At 42.3% G+C, this 17,609-nt stretch overlaps 1 protein-coding gene and 9 non-coding genes across 10 annotated transcripts in view; 9 read left to right on the top strand and 1 right to left on the bottom strand.

Moving 5' to 3' along the window:
- The window catches only part of LOC130088913 (piggyBac transposable element-derived protein 4-like), a 118,743-nt gene that overhangs the window by 94,216 nt on the left and 6,918 nt on the right, over window positions 1-17,609 (bottom strand). The gene's annotated exons all lie outside the window — the stretch shown is intronic.
- Window positions 295-508, top strand: LOC130069433 (small nucleolar RNA U3). The gene has a single exon (XR_008803770.1). It is a non-coding gene; the product is annotated as a small nucleolar RNA U3 (small nucleolar RNA).
- LOC130079943 (small nucleolar RNA U3) lies at window positions 2,007-2,220 on the top strand. The gene has a single exon (XR_008806631.1). It is a non-coding gene; the product is annotated as a small nucleolar RNA U3 (small nucleolar RNA).
- LOC130072330 (small nucleolar RNA U3) lies at window positions 3,719-3,932 on the top strand. The gene has a single exon (XR_008804118.1). It is a non-coding gene; the product is annotated as a small nucleolar RNA U3 (small nucleolar RNA).
- Window positions 5,429-5,642, top strand: LOC130091390 (small nucleolar RNA U3). The gene has a single exon (XR_008807807.1). It is a non-coding gene; the product is annotated as a small nucleolar RNA U3 (small nucleolar RNA).
- On the top strand, window positions 7,141-7,354 carry LOC130094730 (small nucleolar RNA U3). Its single transcript, XR_008808003.1, has one exon. It is a non-coding gene; the product is annotated as a small nucleolar RNA U3 (small nucleolar RNA).
- Window positions 8,851-9,064, top strand: LOC130092354 (small nucleolar RNA U3). The gene has a single exon (XR_008807909.1). It is a non-coding gene; the product is annotated as a small nucleolar RNA U3 (small nucleolar RNA).
- LOC130092286 (small nucleolar RNA U3) lies at window positions 10,564-10,777 on the top strand. The gene has a single exon (XR_008807904.1). It is a non-coding gene; the product is annotated as a small nucleolar RNA U3 (small nucleolar RNA).
- LOC130079878 (small nucleolar RNA U3) lies at window positions 13,734-13,947 on the top strand. The gene has a single exon (XR_008806625.1). It is a non-coding gene; the product is annotated as a small nucleolar RNA U3 (small nucleolar RNA).
- LOC130079047 (small nucleolar RNA U3) lies at window positions 16,904-17,117 on the top strand. The gene has a single exon (XR_008806222.1). It is a non-coding gene; the product is annotated as a small nucleolar RNA U3 (small nucleolar RNA).

Raw genomic sequence — 17,609 nt, 5'->3', positions numbered from 1 at the left:
GTGACTTTTCTTTTCAAAGATTTTCTACATTTAGCTTCAACAAATGTCAACTACAAAGCATGAGACGGGCAGCTATGCTTACAAAAAAGTATGACATTATGGATTGTTGTGTGTATTCCACATATCTTAACAGTAGGCTTCAAAGAGATTGTGGAAGTCCTTTCTGCTTTTGGCTCCGATGTATGCGCTAAAATGTCACGTAAACTTTAAAGCCCACAAAATTCAACTAGGCAAAACCCTTTTAGAGGAGAGGCGCAGCAGAATGGAATGCCGATTGAGTTTCCATAAACCGTTAAGACTATATTTTCAGGGATCATTTCTATAGTTCTTTGCTTGGAAATGTGTTTAGAAAGTGTTTGTCTCCCAACCCACGATGAAGAGTAATGATGCTTCTTTCTGAGCGTGAATTGGGCGCAGAGCAGCGACTTTGGTTGTGAGCTCTGTGTCGTTGATGAACGTTCTGTATTGCTTTTTGCAATATTGAAGAAAGGAGTATGTTCTGAGTGGTGTTTGGCATTTAAGTCTCATTTTGGAATTTCTTTGTTTTTGCATCTGTAGGTCCCATGCAGAAAACTTTGTTGAAAGGCAGAACCGTTTGCAATGATGCAGGACTGTGTGTTGTGTAAGACAGCAGTTGCAAAAAGTGGGTTTTATGGTAAAGAGTGCTCTGGATATGTGCTCAGTTTGAGGTCAGCCATTGCAAGTTTTCCAAGAACGCAATCAAAGTCAAGTGTCTGAAATGCCTACGTTAGCAATTGTTGGTAGGTGCGGGACTTTTTCGTTGGACGTCAACTCTGTGTCGTTGATGAAGTTTCTGTGTAGCTTTTGTCGATGTTGAAGAAAGGGGTATATAATCTGAGCGTTGTTTGACATTTGTGCCTTTTGAGAAAGTGGATTGTTTTAGAAGCTTTTCTGAAATGCGTTGTGGCAATCCAATATTGGAAACAGGAGCCCAGGACCAATGGAGCAGCTCCCGGCTAGGACAAGACATCAATCTTGAGCATTTCCACCAACTCACATTCCAAACTTGGAACCACCCACAGCTGTAGGCAATGATGGCCTAATGGAGGTCACCGTACAATTGGGAACTCTGTTACACTCAAGGCTAGATGGTTCTAAGTACAGAATCCTTCAGTATGAGGTGCTGAAGCACACGTTGGCCAAGAGAGAACCGGCTGAAGAGTAAGAAGACAGAGACAGACTTGCAACATCTTCTTTTTAATGATTTTGCCTTTCTTCAGTTGTGTCTTCCCCCTTTAAGGTGGCCTAGCGTTGAAACAGACGTGGGGAACAAAGCCGCCACTGATACCACAGCCCGGAAGGAACCTAAGTTCCAGTTTACATTCCTAAGTTCTTGGCTAAATAAAAGATCATTTCTGTTAACCCTGCTCCCGTCTCTCTTGTGGTTGTGTTTTGTGGCAGCTTAAACCTCTCCTCGTCTTGGGGCCCGTGTCACGGCGTCCTTTGAATAAAGCGAACGTTGTCTCATCCGAGATGCAATACCGCATCACTGCAAAAACTTGAAACGTTTGCAGCGATGTGGTATTGCATCTCGGATAAGACAGCAGATACGAAAATCAGGTGCTATTGAAAAAACGGGCCTGACACGGGTTCATTTCACATTTCGATGTCAGCCATAGCATGTTTTCTAAGTGCACGACCGACGTCAGCTTGTTTCTGAAATGTCTACATAAAGAATTGTTAATGTGCCTGTGACTTTTCTTTTCAAAGATTTTCTACATTTAGCTTCAACAAATGTAAACTGCAAAGCATGACACGGGCAGCTATGCTTACAAAAAAGTATGACATTATGGATTGTTGTGTGTATTCCACATATCTTAACAGTAGGCTTCAAAGAGATTGTGGAAGTCCTTTCTGCTTTCTGCTCCGATGTATGCGCTAAAATGTCACGTAAACTTTAAAGCCCACAAAATTCAACTAGGCAAAACCCTTTTAGAGGAGAGGCGCAGCAGAATGGAATGCCGATTGAGTTTCCATAAACCGTTAAGACTATATTTTCAGAGATCATTTCTATAGTTCTTTGCTTGGAAATGTGTTTCGAAAGTGTTTGTCTCCCAACCCACGATGAAGAGTAATGATGCTCCTTTCTGAGCGTGAATTGGGCGCAGAGCAGCGACTTTGGTTGTGAGCTCTGTGTCGTTGATGAATGTTCTGTATTGCTTTTTGCAATATTGAAGAAAGGAGTATGTTCTGAGTGGTGTTTGGCATTTAAGTCTCATTTTGGAATTTCTTTGTTTTTTCATCTGTAGGTCCCATGCAGAAAACTTTGTTGAAAGGCAGAACCGTTTGCAATGACGCAGGACTGTGTGTTGTGTAAGACAGCAGTTGCAAAAAGTGGGTTTTATGGTAAAGAGTGCTCTGGATATGTGCTCAGTTTGAGGTCAGCCATTGCAAGTTTTCCAAGAACGCAATCAAAGTCAAGTGTCTGAAATGCCTACGTTAGCAATTGTTGGTAGGTGCGGGACTTTTTTGTTGGACGTCAACTCTGTGTCGTTGATGAAGTTTCTGTGTAGCTTTTGTCGATGTTGAAGAAAGGGGTATATAATCTGAGCGTTGTTTGACATTTGTGCCTTTTGAGAAAGTGGATTGTTTTAGAAGCTTTTCTGAAATGCGTTGTGGCAATCCAATATTGGAAACAGGAGCCCAGGACCAATGGAGCAGCTCCCGGCTAGGACAAGACATCAATCTTGAGCATTTCCACCAACTCACATTCCAAACTTGGAACCACCCACAGCTGTAGGCAATGATGGCCTAATGGAGGTCACCGTACAATTGGGAACTCTGCTACACTCAAGGCTAGATGGTTCTAAGGACAGAATCCTTCAGTATGAGGTGCTGAAGCACACGTTGGCCAAGAGAGAACCGGCTGAAGAGTAAGAAGACAGAGACAGACTTGCAACATCTTCTTTTTAATGATTTTGCCTTTCTTCAGTTGTGTCTTCCCCCTTTAAGGTGGCCTAGCGTTGAAACAGACATGGGGAACAAAGCTGCCACTGATACCACAGCCCGGAATGAACCTAAGTTACAGTTTACATTCCTAAGTTCTTGGCTAAATAAAAGATCATTTCTGTTAACCCTGCTCCCGTCTCTCTTGTGGTTGTGTTTTGTGGCAGCTTAAACCTCTCCTCGTCTTGGGGCCCGTATCACGGCGTCCTTTGAATAAAGCGAACGTTGTCTCATCCGAGATGCAATACCGCATCACTGCAAAAACTTGAAATGTTTGCAGCGATGTGGTATTGCATCTCGGATAAGACAGCAGATACGAAAATCAGGTGCTATTGAAAAAACGGGCCTGACACGGGTTCATTTCACATTTCGATGTCAGCCATAGCATGTTTTCTAAGTGCACGACCGACGTCAGCTTGTTTCTGAAATGTCTACATAAAGAATTGTTAATGTGCCTGTGACTTTTCTTTTCAAAGATTTTCTACATTTAGCTTCAACAAATGTCAACTGCAAAGCATGACACGGGCAGCTATGCTTACAAAAAAGTATGACATTATGGATTGTTGTGTGTATTCCACATATCTTAACAGTGGGCTTCAAAGAGATTGTGGAAGTCCTTTCCGCTTTTGGCTCCGATGTATGCGCTAAAATGTCACGTAAACTTTAAACCCCACAAAATTCAACTAGGCAAAACCCTTTTAGAGGAGAGGCGCAGCAGAATGGAATGCCGATTGAGTTTCCATAAACCGTTAAGACTATATTTTCAGAGATCATTTCTATAGTTCTTTGCTTGGTAATGTGTTTCGAAAGTGTTTGTCTCCCAACCCACGATGAAGAGTAATGATGCTCCTTTCTGAGCGTGAATTGGGCGCAGAGCAGCGACTTTGGTTGTGAGCTCTGTGTCGTTGATGAACGTTATGTATTGCTTTTTGCAATATTGAAGAAAGGAGTATGTTCTGAGTGGTGTTTGGCATTTAAGTCTCATTTTGGAATTTCTTTGTTTTTTCATCTGTAGGTCCCATGCAGAAAACTTTGTTGAAAGGCAGAACCGTTTGCAATGACGCAGGACTGTGTGTTGTGTAAGACAGCAGTTGCAAAAAGTGGGTTTTATGGTAAAGAGTGCTCTGGATATGTGCTCAGTTTTGAGGTCAGCCATTGCAAGTTTTCCAAGAACGCAATCAAAGTCAAGTGTCTGAAATGCCTACGTTAGCAATTGTTGGTAGGTGCGGGACTTTTTTGTTGGACGTCAACTCTGTGTCGTTGATGAAGTTTCTGTGTAGCTTTTGTCGATGTTGAAGAAAGGGGTATATAATCTGAGCGTTGTTTGACATTTGTGCCTTTTGAGAAAGTGGATTGTTTTAGAAGCTTTTCTGAAATGCGTTGTGGCAATCCAATATTGGAAACAGGAGCCCAGGACCAATGGAGCAGCTCCCGGCTAGGACAAGACATCAATCTTGAGCATTTCCACCAACTCACATTCCAAACTTGGAACCACCCACAGCTGTAGGCAATGATGGCCTAATGGAGGTCACCGTACAATTGGGAACTCTGCTACACTCAAGGCTAGATGGTTCTAAGGACAGAATCCTTCAGTATGAGGTGCTGAAGCACACGTTGGCCAAGAGAGAACCGGCTGAAGAGTAAGAAGACAGAGACAGACTTGCAACATCTTCTTTTTAATGATTTTGCCTTTCTTCAGTTGTGTCTTCCCCCTTTAAGGTGGCCTAGCGTTGAAACAGACGTGGGGAACAAAGCCGCCACTGATACCACAGCCCGGAAGGAACCTAAGTTCCAGTTTACATTCCTAAGTTCTTGGCTAAATAAAAGATCATTTCTGTTAACCCTGCTCCCGTCTCTCTTGTGGTTGTGTTTTGTGGCAGCTTAAACCTCTCCTCGTCTTGGGGCCCGTGTCACGGCGTCCCTTGAATAAAGCGAACGTTGTCTCATCCGAGATGCAATACCGCATCACTGCAAAAACTTGAAATGTTTGCAGCGATGTGGTATTGCATCTCGGATAAGACAGCAGATACGAAAATCAGGTGCTATTGAAAAAACGGGCCTGACACGGGTTCATTTCACATTTCGATGTCAGCCATAGCATGTTTTCTAAGTGCACGACTGACGTCAGCTTGTTTCTGACATGTCTACATAAAGAATTGTTAATGTGCCTGTGACTTTTCTTTTCAAAGATTTTCTACATTTAGCTTCAACAAATGTTAACTACAAAGCATGACACGGGCAGCTATGATTACAAAAAAGTATGTAATTATGGATTGTTGTGTGTATTCCACATATCTTAACAGTAGGCTTCAAAGAGATTGTGGAAGTTTCTGCTTTTGGCTCCGATGTATGCGCTAAAATGTCACGTAAACTTTAAAGCCCACAAAATTCAACTAGGCAAAACCCTTTTAGAGGAGAGGCGCAGCAGAATGGAATGCCGATTGAGTTTCCATAAACCGTTAAGACTATATTTTCAGGGATCATTTCTATAGTTCTTTGCTTGGAAATGTGTTTCGAAAGTGTTTGTCTCCCAACCCACGATGAAGAGTAATGATGCTCCTTTCTGAGCGTGAATTGGGCGCAGAGCAGCGACTTTGGTTGTGACCTCTGTGTCGTTGATGAACGTTATGTATTGCTTTTTGCAATATTGAAGAAAGGAGTGTGTTCTGAGTGGTGTTTGGCATTTAAGTCTCATTTTGGAATTTCTTTGTTTTTGCATCTGTAGGTCCCATGCAGAAAACTTTGTTGAAAGGCAGAACCGTTTGCAATGACGCAGGACTGTGTGTTGTGTAAGACAGCAGTTGCAAAAAGTGGGTTTTATGGTAAAGAGTGCTCTGGATATGTGCTCAGTTTGAGGTCAGCCATTGCAAGTTTTCCAAGAACGCAATCAAAGTCAAGTGTCTGAAATGCCTACGTTAGCAATTGTTGGTAGGTGCGGGACTTTTTTGTTGGACATCAACTCTGTGTTGTTGATGATGTTTCTGTGTAGCTTTTGTCGATGTTGAAGAAAGGGGTATATAATCTGAGCGTTGTTTGACATTTGTGCCTTTTGAGAAAGTGGATTGTTTTAGAAGCTTTTCTGAAATGCGTTGTGGCAATCCAATATTGGAAACAGGAGCCCAGGACCAATGGAGCAGCTCCCGGCTAGGACAAGACATCAATCTTGAGCATTTCCACCATCTCACATTCCAAACTTGGAACCACCCACAGCTGTAGGCAATGATGGCCTAATGGAGGTCACCGTACAATTGGGAACTCTGCTACACTCAAGGCTAGATGGTTCTAAGTACAGAATCCTTCAGTATGAGGTGCTGAAGCACACGTTGGCCAAGAGAGAACCGGCTGAAGAGTAAGAAGACAGAGACAGACTTGCAACATCTTCTTTTTAATGATTTTGCCTTTCTTCAGTTGTGTCTTCCCCCTTTAAGGTGGCCGAGCGTTGAAACAGACGTGGGGAACAAAGCCGCCACTGATACCACAGCCCGGAAGGAACCTAAGTTCCAGTTTACATTCCTAAGTTCTTGGCTAAATAAAAGATCATTTCTGTTAACCCTGCTCCCGTCTCTCTTGTGGTTGTGTTTTGTGGCAGCTTAAACCTCTCCTCGTCTTGGGGCCCGTGTCACGGCGTCCTTTGAATAAAGCGAACGTTGTCTCATCCGAGATGCAATGCCGCATCACTGCAAAAACTTGAAATTTTTGCAGCGTTGTGGTATTGCATCTCCGATAAGACAGCAGATACGAAAATCAGGTGCTATTGAAAAAACGGGCCTGACACGGGTTCATTTCACATTTCGATGTCAGCCATAGCATGTTTTCTAAGTGCACGACCGACGTCAGCTTGTTTCTGAAATGTCTACATAAAGAATTGTTAATGTGCCTGTGACTTTTCTTTTCAAAGATTTTCTACATTAAGCTTCAACAAATGTCAACTACAAAGCATGACACGGGCAGCTATGCTTACAAAAAAGTATGACATTATGGATTGTTGTGTGTATTCCACATATCTTAACAGTAGGCTTCAAAGAGATTGTGGAAGTCCTTTCTGCTTTTGGCTCCGATGTATGCGCTAAAATGTCACGTAAACTTTAAAGCCCACAAAATTCAACTAGGCAAAACCCTTTTAGAGGAGAGGCGCAGCAGAATGGAATGCCGATTGAGTTTCCATAAACCGTCAAGACTATATTTTCAAGGATCATTTCTGTAGTTTTTTGCTTGGAAATGTGTTTTGAAAGTGTTTGTCTCCCAACCCACAATGAAGAGTAATGATGCTCCTTTCTGAGCGTGAATTGGGCGCAGAGCAGCGACTTTGGTTGTGATCTCTGTGTCGTTGATGAACGTTATGTATTGCTTTTTGCAATATTGAAGAAAGGAGTGTGTTCTGAGTGGTGTTTGGCATTTAAGTCTCATTTTGGAATTTCTTTGTTTTTGCATCTGTAGGTCCCATGCAGGAAACTTTGTTGAAAGGCAGAACCGTTTGATATGACGCAGGACTGTGTGTTGTGTAAGACAGCAGTTGCAAAAAGTGGGTTTTATGGTAAAGAGTGCTCTGGATATGTGCTCAGTTTGAGGTCAGCCATTGCAAGTTTTCCAAGAACGCAATCAAAGTCAAGTGTCTGAAATGCCTACGTTAGCAATTGTTGGTAGGTGCGGGACTTTTTCGTTGGACGTCAACTCTGTGTCGTTGATGAAGTTTCTGTGTAGCTTTTGTCGATGTTGAAGAAAGGGGTATATAATCTGAGCGTTGTTTGACATTTGTGCCTTTTGAGAAAGTGGATTGTTTTAGCTTTTCTGAAATGCGTTGTGGCAATCCAATATTGGAAACAGGAGCCCAGGACCAATGGAGCAGCTCCCGGCTAGGACAAGACATCAATCTTGAGCATTTCCACCAACTCACATTCCAAACTTGGAACCACCCACAGCTGTAGGCAATGATGGCCTAATGGAGGTCACCGTACAATTGGGAACTCTGCTACACTCAAGGCTAGATGGTTCTAAGTACAGAATCCTTCAGTATGAGGTGCTGAAGCACACGTTGGCCAAGAGAGAACCGGCTGAAGAGTAAGAAGACAGAGACAGACTTGCAACATCTTCTTTTTAATGATTTTGCCTTTCTTCAGTTGTGTCTTCCCCCTTTAAGGTGGCCTAGCGTTGAAACAGACGTGGGGAACAAAGCCGCCACTGATACCACAGCCCGGAAGGATCCTAAGTTCCAGTTTACATTCCTAAGTTCTTGGCTAAATAAAAGATCATTTCTGTTAACCCTGCTCCCGTCTCTCTTGTGGTTGTGTTTTGTGGCAGCTTAAACCTCTCCTCGTCTTGGGGCCCGTGTCACGGCGTCCTTTGAATAAAGCGAACGTTGTCTCATCCGAGATGCAATACCGCATCACTGCAAAAACTTGAAATGTTTGCAGCGATGTGGTATTGCATCTCGGATAAGACAGCAGATACGAAAATCAGGTGCTATTGAAAAAACGGGGCCTGACACGGGTTCATTTCACATTTCGATGTCAGCCATAGCATGTTTTCTAAGTGCACGACCGACGTCAGCTTGTTTCTGAAATGTCTACATAAAGAATTGTTAATGTACCTGTGACTTTTCTTTTCAAAGATTTTCTACATTTAGCTTCAACAAATGTCAACTACAAAGCATGACACGGGCAGCTATGCTTACAAAAAAGTATGACATTATGGATTGTTGTGTGTATTCCACATATCTTAACAGTAGGCTTCAAAGAGATTGTGGAAGTCCTTTCTGCTTTTGGCTCCGATGTATGCGCTAAAATGTCACGTAAACTTTAAAGCCCACAAAATTCAACTAGGCAAAACCCTTTTAGAGGAGAGGCGCAGCAGAATGGAATGCCGATTGAGTTTCCATAAACCGTTAAGACTATATTTTCAGAGATCATTTCTATAGTTCTTTGCTTGGAAATGTGTTTCGAAAGTGTTTGTCTCCCAACCCACGATGAAGAGTAATGATGCTCCTTTCTGAGCGTGAATTGGGCGCAGAGCAGCGACTTTGGTTGTGATCTCTGTGTCGTTGATGAACGTTATGTATTGCTTTTTGCAATATTGAAGAAAGGAGTATGTTCTGAGTGGTGTTTGGCATTTAAGTCTCATTTTGGAATTTCTTTGTTTTTTCATCAGTAGGTCCCATGCAGAAAACTTTGTTGAAAGGCAGAACCGTTTGCAATGACGCAGGACTGTGTGTTGTGTAAGACAGCAGTTGCAAAAAGTGGGTTTTATGGTAAAGAGTGCTCTGGATATGTGCTCAGTTTGAGGTCAGCCATTGCAAGTTTTCCAAGAACGCAATCAAAGTCAAGTGTCTGAAATGCCTACGTTAGCAATTGTTGGTAGGTGCGGGAATTTTTCGTTGGACGTCAACTCTGTGTCGTTGATGAAGTTTCTGTGTAGCTTTTGTCGATGTTGAAGAAAGGGGTATATAATCTGAGTGTTTTTTGACATTTGTGCCTTTTGAGAAAGTGGATTGTTTTAGAAGCTTTTCTGAAATGCGTTGTGGCAATCCAATATTGGAAACAGGAGCCCAGGACCAATGGAGCAGCTCCCGGCTAGGACAAGACATCAATCTTGAGCATTTCCACCAATTCACATTCCAAACTTGGAACCACCCACAGCTGTAGGCAATGATGGCCTAATGGAGGTCACCGTACAATTGGGAACTCTGCTACACTCAAGGCTAGATGGTTCTAAGTACAGAATCCTTCAGTATGAGGTGCTGAAGCACACGTTGGCCAAGAGAGAACCGGCTGAAGAGTAAGAAGACAGAGACAGACTTGCAACATCTTCTTTTTAATGATTTTGCCTTTCTTCAGTTGTGTCTTCCCCCTTTAAGGTGGCCTAGCGTTGAAACAGACGTGGGGAACAAAGCCGCCACTGATACCACAGCCCGGAAGGAACCTAAGTTCCAGTTTACATTCCTAAGTTCTTGGCTAAATAAAAGATCATTTCTGTTAACCCTGCTCCCGTCTCTCTTGTGGTTGTGTTTTGTGGCAGCTTAAACCTCTCCTCGTCTTGGGGCCCGTGTCACGGCGTCCTTTGAATAAAGCGAACGTTGTCTCATCCGAGATGCAATACCGCATCACTGCAAAAACTTGAAATGTTTGCAGCGATGTGGTATTGCATCTCGGATAAGACAGCAGATACGAAAATCAGGTGCTATTGAAAAAACGGGGCCTGACACGGGTTCATTTCACATTTCGATGTCAGCCATAGCATGTTTTCTAAGTGCACGACCGACGTCAGCTTGTTTCTGAAATGTCTACATAAAGAATTGTTAATGTACCTGTGACTTTTCTTTTCAAAGATTTTCTACATTTAGCTTCAACAAATGTCAACTACAAAGCATGACACGGGCAGCTATGCTTACAAAAAAGTATGACATTATGGATTGTTGTGTGTATTCCACATATCTTAACAGTAGGCTTCAAAGAGATTGTGGAAGTCCTTTCTGCTTTTGGCTCCGATGTATGCGCTAAAATGTCACGTAAACTTTAAAGCCCACAAAATTCAACTAGGCAAAACCCTTTTAGAGGAGAGGCGCAGCAGAATGGAATGCCGATTGAGTTTCCATAAACCGTTAAGACTATATTTTCAGAGATCATTTCTATAGTTCTTTGCTTGGAAATGTGTTTCGAAAGTGTTTGTCTCCCAACCCACGATGAAGAGTAATGATGCTCCTTTCTGAGCGTGAATTGGGCGCAGAGCAGCGACTTTGGTTGTGATCTCTGTGTCGTTGATGAACGTTATGTATTGCTTTTTGCAATATTGAAGAAAGGAGTATGTTCTGAGTGGTGTTTGGCATTTAAGTCTCATTTTGGAACTTCTTTGTTTTTTCATCAGTAGGTCCCATGCAGAAAACTTTGTTGAAAGGCAGAACCGTTTGCAATGACGCAGGACTGTGTGTTGTGTAAGACAGCAGTTGCAAAAAGTGGGTTTTATGGTAAAGAGTGCTCTGGATATGTGCTCAGTTTGAGGTCAGCCATTGCAAGTTTTCCAAGAACGCAATCAAAGTCAAGTGTCTGAAATGCCTACGTTAGCAATTGTTGGTAGGTGCGGGACTTTTTCGTTGGACGTCAACTCTGTGTCGTTGATGAAGTTTCTGTGTAGCTTTTGTCGATGTTGAAGAAAGGGGTATATAATCTGAGTGTTTTTTGACATTTGTGCCTTTTGAGAAAGTGGATTGTTTTAGAAGCTTTTCTGAAATGCGTTGTGGCAATCCAATATTGGAAACAGGAGCCCAGGACCAATGGAGCAGCTCCCGGCTAGGACAAGACATCAATCTTGAGCATTTCCACCAATTCACATTCCAAACTTGGAACCACCCACAGCTGTAGGCAATGATGGCCTAATGGAGGTCACCGTACAATTGGGAACTCTGCTACACTCAAGGCTAGATGGTTCTAAGTACAGAATCCTTCAGTATGAGGTGCTGAAGCACACGTTGGCCAAGAGAGAACCGGCTGAAGAGTAAGAAGACAGAGACAGACTTGCAACATCTTCTTTTTAATGATTTTGCCTTTCTTCAGTTGTGTCTTCCCCCTTTAAGGTGGCCTAGCGTTGAAACAGACGTGGGGAACAAAGCCGCCACTGATACCACAGCCCGGAAGGAACCTAAGTTCCAGTTTACATTCCTAAGTTCTTGGCTAAATAAAAGATCATTTCTGTTAACCCTGCTCCCGTCTCTCTTGTGGTTGTGTTTTGTGGCAGCTTAAACCTCTCCTCGTCTTGGGGCCCGTGTCACGGCGTCCTTTGAATAAAGCGAACGTTGTCTCATCCGAGATGCAATACCGCATCACTGCAAAAACTTGAAATGTTTGCAGCGATGTGGTATTGCATCTTGGATAAGACAGCAGATACGAAAATCAGGTGCTATTGAAAAAACGGGCCTGACACGGGTTCATTTCAAATTTCGATGTCAGCCATAGCATGTTTTCTAAGTGCACGACCGACGTCAGCTTGTTTCTGAAATGTCTACATAAAGAATTGTTAATGTGCCTGTGACTTTTCTTTTCAAAGATTTTCTACATTTAGCTTCAACAAATGTCAACTACAAAGCATGACACGGGCAGCTATGCTTACAAAAAAGTATGACATTATGGATTGTTGTGTGTATTCCACATATCTTATGCCTCGTTTCCACTGAGCGGTACGGTACGGTACAGTTCGGTTCGGTTCGGTACGCAATTATTTGCGTTTCCACTGTCAAAAGTTGTGAATGGTACCAAAAAGCCGAACCGTACTGTACCACTTTTTGGGTACCCTTCCGTTGGGGTACCTAGCACAGTGGTACGGTACTAAAAGGTGGAGCTAGACTCACTGCAGAACCTTGATTGGTTGACAGAGTATCGTCACTTGCGCGTGCTACAAGGGCATTAGAAGCATACAGTTAAAATATAATACTACTGTTATTGTGTCACGAAATGTAGTTTTAAGAGTTTTTCAGGCGAGAAAGTAGTTTTTTAAAGCTCAAATCTGTGGTTTATTTATAGATTTATGATCATTTGAAGATCCATTCCAAGCAATCACCGGGTGCTCGGCGCTCAAGTACCCCGCCTGGAGCAGCCTTTCCCCGGCTAGCCGTTCTGATGTTTGCCGCTGACTCTGACGTCTCTGTAGTGGTTAAACATGAGATATAATTCGTCTTGTACAGACCTAACAGGCGATCTTTGGTCTCGTGAATCTATAATTCGTTCCCTGGCCAATAGTTTTGGCAGAAGGCTAAGTGAAGTTTCATATATTTGAGCGCTGAATTTGTATAATTGACTGAATTGTTTGCTTTGTTATTAAAGCTTTACTGTATATATTTTGTACCTTTTACTTATACTTTTATAATGGCTATTATTGATAAAACTGAAATTCAACAAAAATAGATAGTTTTGTCATTTATTTTATTTTATTACAAGATCATCTGTAATGTTGTTTATTGCAACATTTGTACCAATGCAATATGCAATACATTGCCTGGAATATGTTTAATATTTTTAAATTTAAACGAAAAGAGGCAGGATTGTGTTTTATATTTAGTTTTGTTATAAATATAACGTTACATGCAGTGAATATAATCAATAGGCTATGCGTTGCCTGAACCACATTTGTGTGCTTATAATGTTTAAAATGTATTTAAATTAAATCGAAAAGAAGCAGAGTGGTGTTTTATAACATATTTCGTTTTATTGTTGCCTAAAATGTACATAACCGGAGTAGCAGAGCGAGCTGAGTGGCGCATTCAAGAACGCGCTGTTCCATCAGCAGAATTACTGGACTCGCGTCCTCGGGATCATTCTCCTGAGTCGGACTTTGCGTGGCTACTTGGTATTGAGAAACGCCTAATGCCAGCGCTTGTTTCTTGTGACAAACATCCCGAGAAGCAAGAACAAGATCTGCTGTCTGGCATCCATTGTTGTTTACTATGTCGCTTTCTTCGCGCGAAAATGACGTCGATCGCTTCTCTCCGGCAAACACCATGCCTATCAAGTAAGGGTACTGTTGGCAGTGGAAACGCTAGCCGGATCATGCTGTACCGACCCGACCCGTACTGTACTGTACCGTACCGTACCGTAAGCCTCAGTGGAAACGAGCCATTAACAGTAGGTTTCAAAGAGATTGTGGAAGTCCTTTCTGCTTTTGGCTCCGATGTATGCGCTAAAATGTCACGTAAACTTTAAAGCCCACAAAATTCAACTAGGCAAAACCCTTTTAGAGGAGAGGCGCAGCAGAATGGAATGCCGATTGAGTTTCCATAAGTCGTTAAGACTATATTTTCAGGGATCATTTCTATAGTTCTTTGCTTGGAAATGTGTTTCGAAAGTGTTTGTCTCCCAACCCACGATGAAGAGTAATGATGCTCCTTTCTGAGCGTGAATTGGGCGCAGAGCAGCGACTTTGGTTGTGACCTCTGTGTCGTTGATGAACGTTCTGTATTGCTTTTTGCAATATTGAAGAAAGGAGTGTGTTCTGAGTGGTGTTTGGCATTTAAGTCTCATTTTGGAATTTCTTTGTTTTTGCATCTGTAGGTCCCATGCAGAAAACTTTGTTGAAAGGCAGAACCGTTTGCAATGACGCAGGACTGTGTGTTGTGTAAGACAGCAGTTGCAAAAAGTGGGTTTTATGGTAAAGAGTGCTCTGGATATGTGCTCAGTTTGAGGTCAGCCATTGCAAGTTTTCCAAGAACGCAATCAAAGTCAAGTGTCTGAAATGCCTACGTTAGCAATTGTTGGTAGGTGCGGGACTTTTTTGTTGGACGTCAACTCTGTGTCGTTGATGAAGTTTCTGTGTAGGTTTTGTCGATGTTGAAGAAAGGGGTATATAATCTGAGCGTTGTTTGACATTTGTGCCTTTTGAGAAAGTGGATTGTTTTAGAAGCTTTTCTGAAATGCGTTGTGGCAATCCAATATTGGAAACAGGAGCCCAGGACCAATGGAGCAGCTCCCGGCTAGGACAAGACATCAATCTTGAGCATTTCCACCAACTCACATTCCAAACTTGGAACCACCCACAGCTGTAGGCAATGATGGCCTAATGGAGGTCACCGTACAATTGGGAACTCTGCTACACTCAAGGCTAGATGGTTCTAAGTACAGAATCCTTCAGTATGAGGTGCTGAAGCACACGTTGGCCAAGAGAGAACCGGCTGAAGAGTAAGAAGACAGAGACAGACTTGCAACATCTTCTTTTTAATGATTTTGCCTTTCTTCAGTTGTGTCTTCCCCCTTTAAGGTGGCCTAGCGTTGAAACAGACGTGGGGAACAAAGCCGCCACTGATACCACAGCCCGGAAGGAACCTAAGTTCCAGTTTACATTCCTAAGTTCTTGGCTAAATAAAAGATCATTTCTGTTAACCCTGCTCCCGTCTCTCTTGTGGTTGTGTTTTGTGGCAGCTTAAACCTCTCCTCGTCTTGGGGCCCGTGTCACGGCGTCCTTTGAATAAAGCGAACGTTGTCTCATCCGAGATGCAATACCGCATCACTGCAAAAACTTGAAATGTTTGCAGCGATGTGGTATTGCATCTTGGATAAGACAGCAGATACGAAAATCAGGTGCTATTGAAAAAACGGGCCTGACACGGGTTCATTTCAAATTTCGATGTCAGCCATAGCATGTTTTCTAAGTGCACGACCGACGTCAGCTTGTTTCTGAAATGTCTACATAAAGAATTGTTAATGTGCCTGTGACTTTTCTTTTCAAAGATTTTCTACATTTAGCTTCAACAAATGTAAACTACAAAGCATGACACGGGCAGCTATGCTTACAAAAAAGTATGACATTATGGATTGTTGTGTGTATTCCACATATCTTATGCCTCGTTTCCACTGAGCGGTACGGTACGGTACAGTTCGGTTCGGTTCGGTACGCAATTATTTGCGTTTCCACTGTCAAAAGTTGTGAATGGTACCAAAAAGCCGAACCGTACTGTACCACTTTTTGGGTACCCTTCCGTTGGGGTACCTAGCACAGTGGTACGGTACTAAAAGGTGGAGCTAGACTCACTGCAGAACCTTGATTGGTTGACAGAGTATCGTCACTTGCGCGTGCTACAAGGGCATTAGAAGCATACAGTTAAAATATAATACTACTGTTATTGTGTCACGAAATGTAGTTTTAAGAGTTTTTCAGGCGAGAAAGTAGTTTTTTAAAGCTCAAATCTGTGGTTTATTTATAGATTTATGATCATTTGAAGATCCATTCCAAGCAATCACCGGGTGCTCGGCGCTCAAGTACCCCGCCTGGAGCAGCCTTTCCCCGGCTAGCCGTTCTGATGTTTGCCGCTGACTCTGACGTCTCTGTAGTGGTTAAACATGAGATATAATTCGTCTTGTACAGACCTAACAGGCGATCTTTGGTCTCGTGAATCTATAATTCGTTCCCTGGCCAATAGTTTTGGCAGAAGGCTAAGTGAAGTTTCATATATTTGAGCGCTGAATTTGTATAATTGACTGAATTGTTTGCTTTGTTATTAAAGCTTTACTGTATATATTTTGTACCTTTTACTTATACTTTTATAATGGCTATTATTGATAAAACTGAAATTCAACAAAAATAGATAGTTTTGTCATTTATTTTATTTTATTACAAGATCATCTGTAATGTTGTTTATTGCAACATTTGTACCAATGCAATATGCAATACATTGCCTGGAATATGTTTAATATTTTTAAATTTAAACGAAAAGAGGCAGGATTGTGTTTTATATTTAGTTTTGTTATAAATATAACGTTACATGCAGTGAATATAATCAATAGGCTATGCGTTGCCTGAACCACATTTGTGTGCTTATAATGTTTAAAATGTATTTAAATTAAATCGAAAAGAAGCAGAGTGGTGTTTTATAACATATTTCGTTTTATTGTTGCCTAAAATGTACATAACCGGAGTAGCAGAGCGAGCTGAGTGGCGCATTCAAGAACGCGCTGTTCCATCAGCAGAATTACTGGACTCGCGTCCTCGGGATCATTCTCCTGAGTCGGACTTTGCGTGGCTACTTGGTATTGAGAAACGCCTAATGCCAGCGCTTGTTTCTTGTGACAAACATCCCGAGAAGCAAGAACAAGATCTGCTGTCTGGCATCCATTGTTGTTTACTATGTCGCTTTCTTCGCGCGAAAATGACGTCGATCGCTTCTCTCCGGCAAACACCATGCCTATCAAGTAAGGGTACTGTTGGCAGTGGAAACGCTAGCCGGATCATGCTGTACCGACCCGACCCGTACTGTACTGTACCGTACCGTACCGTAAGCCTCAGTGGAAACGAGCCATTAACAGTAGGTTTCAAAGAGATTGTGGAAGTCCTTTCTGCTTTTGGCTCCGATGTATGCGCTAAAATGTCACGTAAACTTTAAAGCCCACAAAATTCAACTAGGCAAAACCCTTTTAGAGGAGAGGCGCAGCAGAATGGAATGCCGATTGAGTTTCCATAAGTCGTTAAGACTATATTTTCAGGGATCATTTCTATAGTTCTTTGCTTGGAAATGTGTTTCGAAAGTGTTTGTCTCCCAACCCACGATGAAGAGTAATGATGCTCCTTTCTGAGCGTGAATTGGGCGCAGAGCAGCGACTTTGGTTGTGACCTCTGTGTCGTTGATGAACGTTCTGTATTGCTTTTTGCAATATTGAAGAAAGGAGTGTGTTCTGAGTGGTGTTTGGCATTTAAGTCTCATTTTGGAATTTCTTTGTTTTTGCATCTGTAGGTCCCATGCAGAAAACTTTGTTGAAAGGCAGAACCGTTTGCAATGACGCAGGACTGTGTGTTGTGTAAGACAGCAGTTGCAAAAAGTGGGTTTTATGGTAAAGAGTGCTCTGGATATGTGCTCAGTTTGAGGTCAGCCATTGCAAGTTTTCCAAGAACGCAATCAAAGTCAAGTGTCTGAAATGCCTACGTTAGCAATTGTTGGTAGGTGCGGGACTTTTTTGTTGGACGTCAACTCTGTGTCGTTGATGAAGTTTCTGTGTAGGTTTTGTCGATGTTGAAGAAAGGGGTATATAATCTGAGCGTTGTTTGACATTTGTGCCTTTTGAGAAAGTGGATTGTTTTAGAAGCTTTTCTGAAATGCGTTGTGGCAATCCAATATTGGAAACAGGAGCCCAGGACCAATGGAGCAGCTCCCGGCTAGGACAAGACATCAATCTTGA

Source organism: Rhinichthys klamathensis, unplaced genomic scaffold, assembly GCF_029890125.1.
Source record: "Rhinichthys klamathensis goyatoka isolate OS25496 unplaced genomic scaffold, OSU_Roscu_1.1 h1tg000001l_1, whole genome shotgun sequence".
Classification (NCBI taxonomy): domain Eukaryota; kingdom Metazoa; phylum Chordata; class Actinopteri; order Cypriniformes; family Leuciscidae; genus Rhinichthys; species Rhinichthys klamathensis.
Note: the sequence above shows the minus strand (reverse complement) of the source record. Positions and strands in the feature narration are given on the sequence as shown.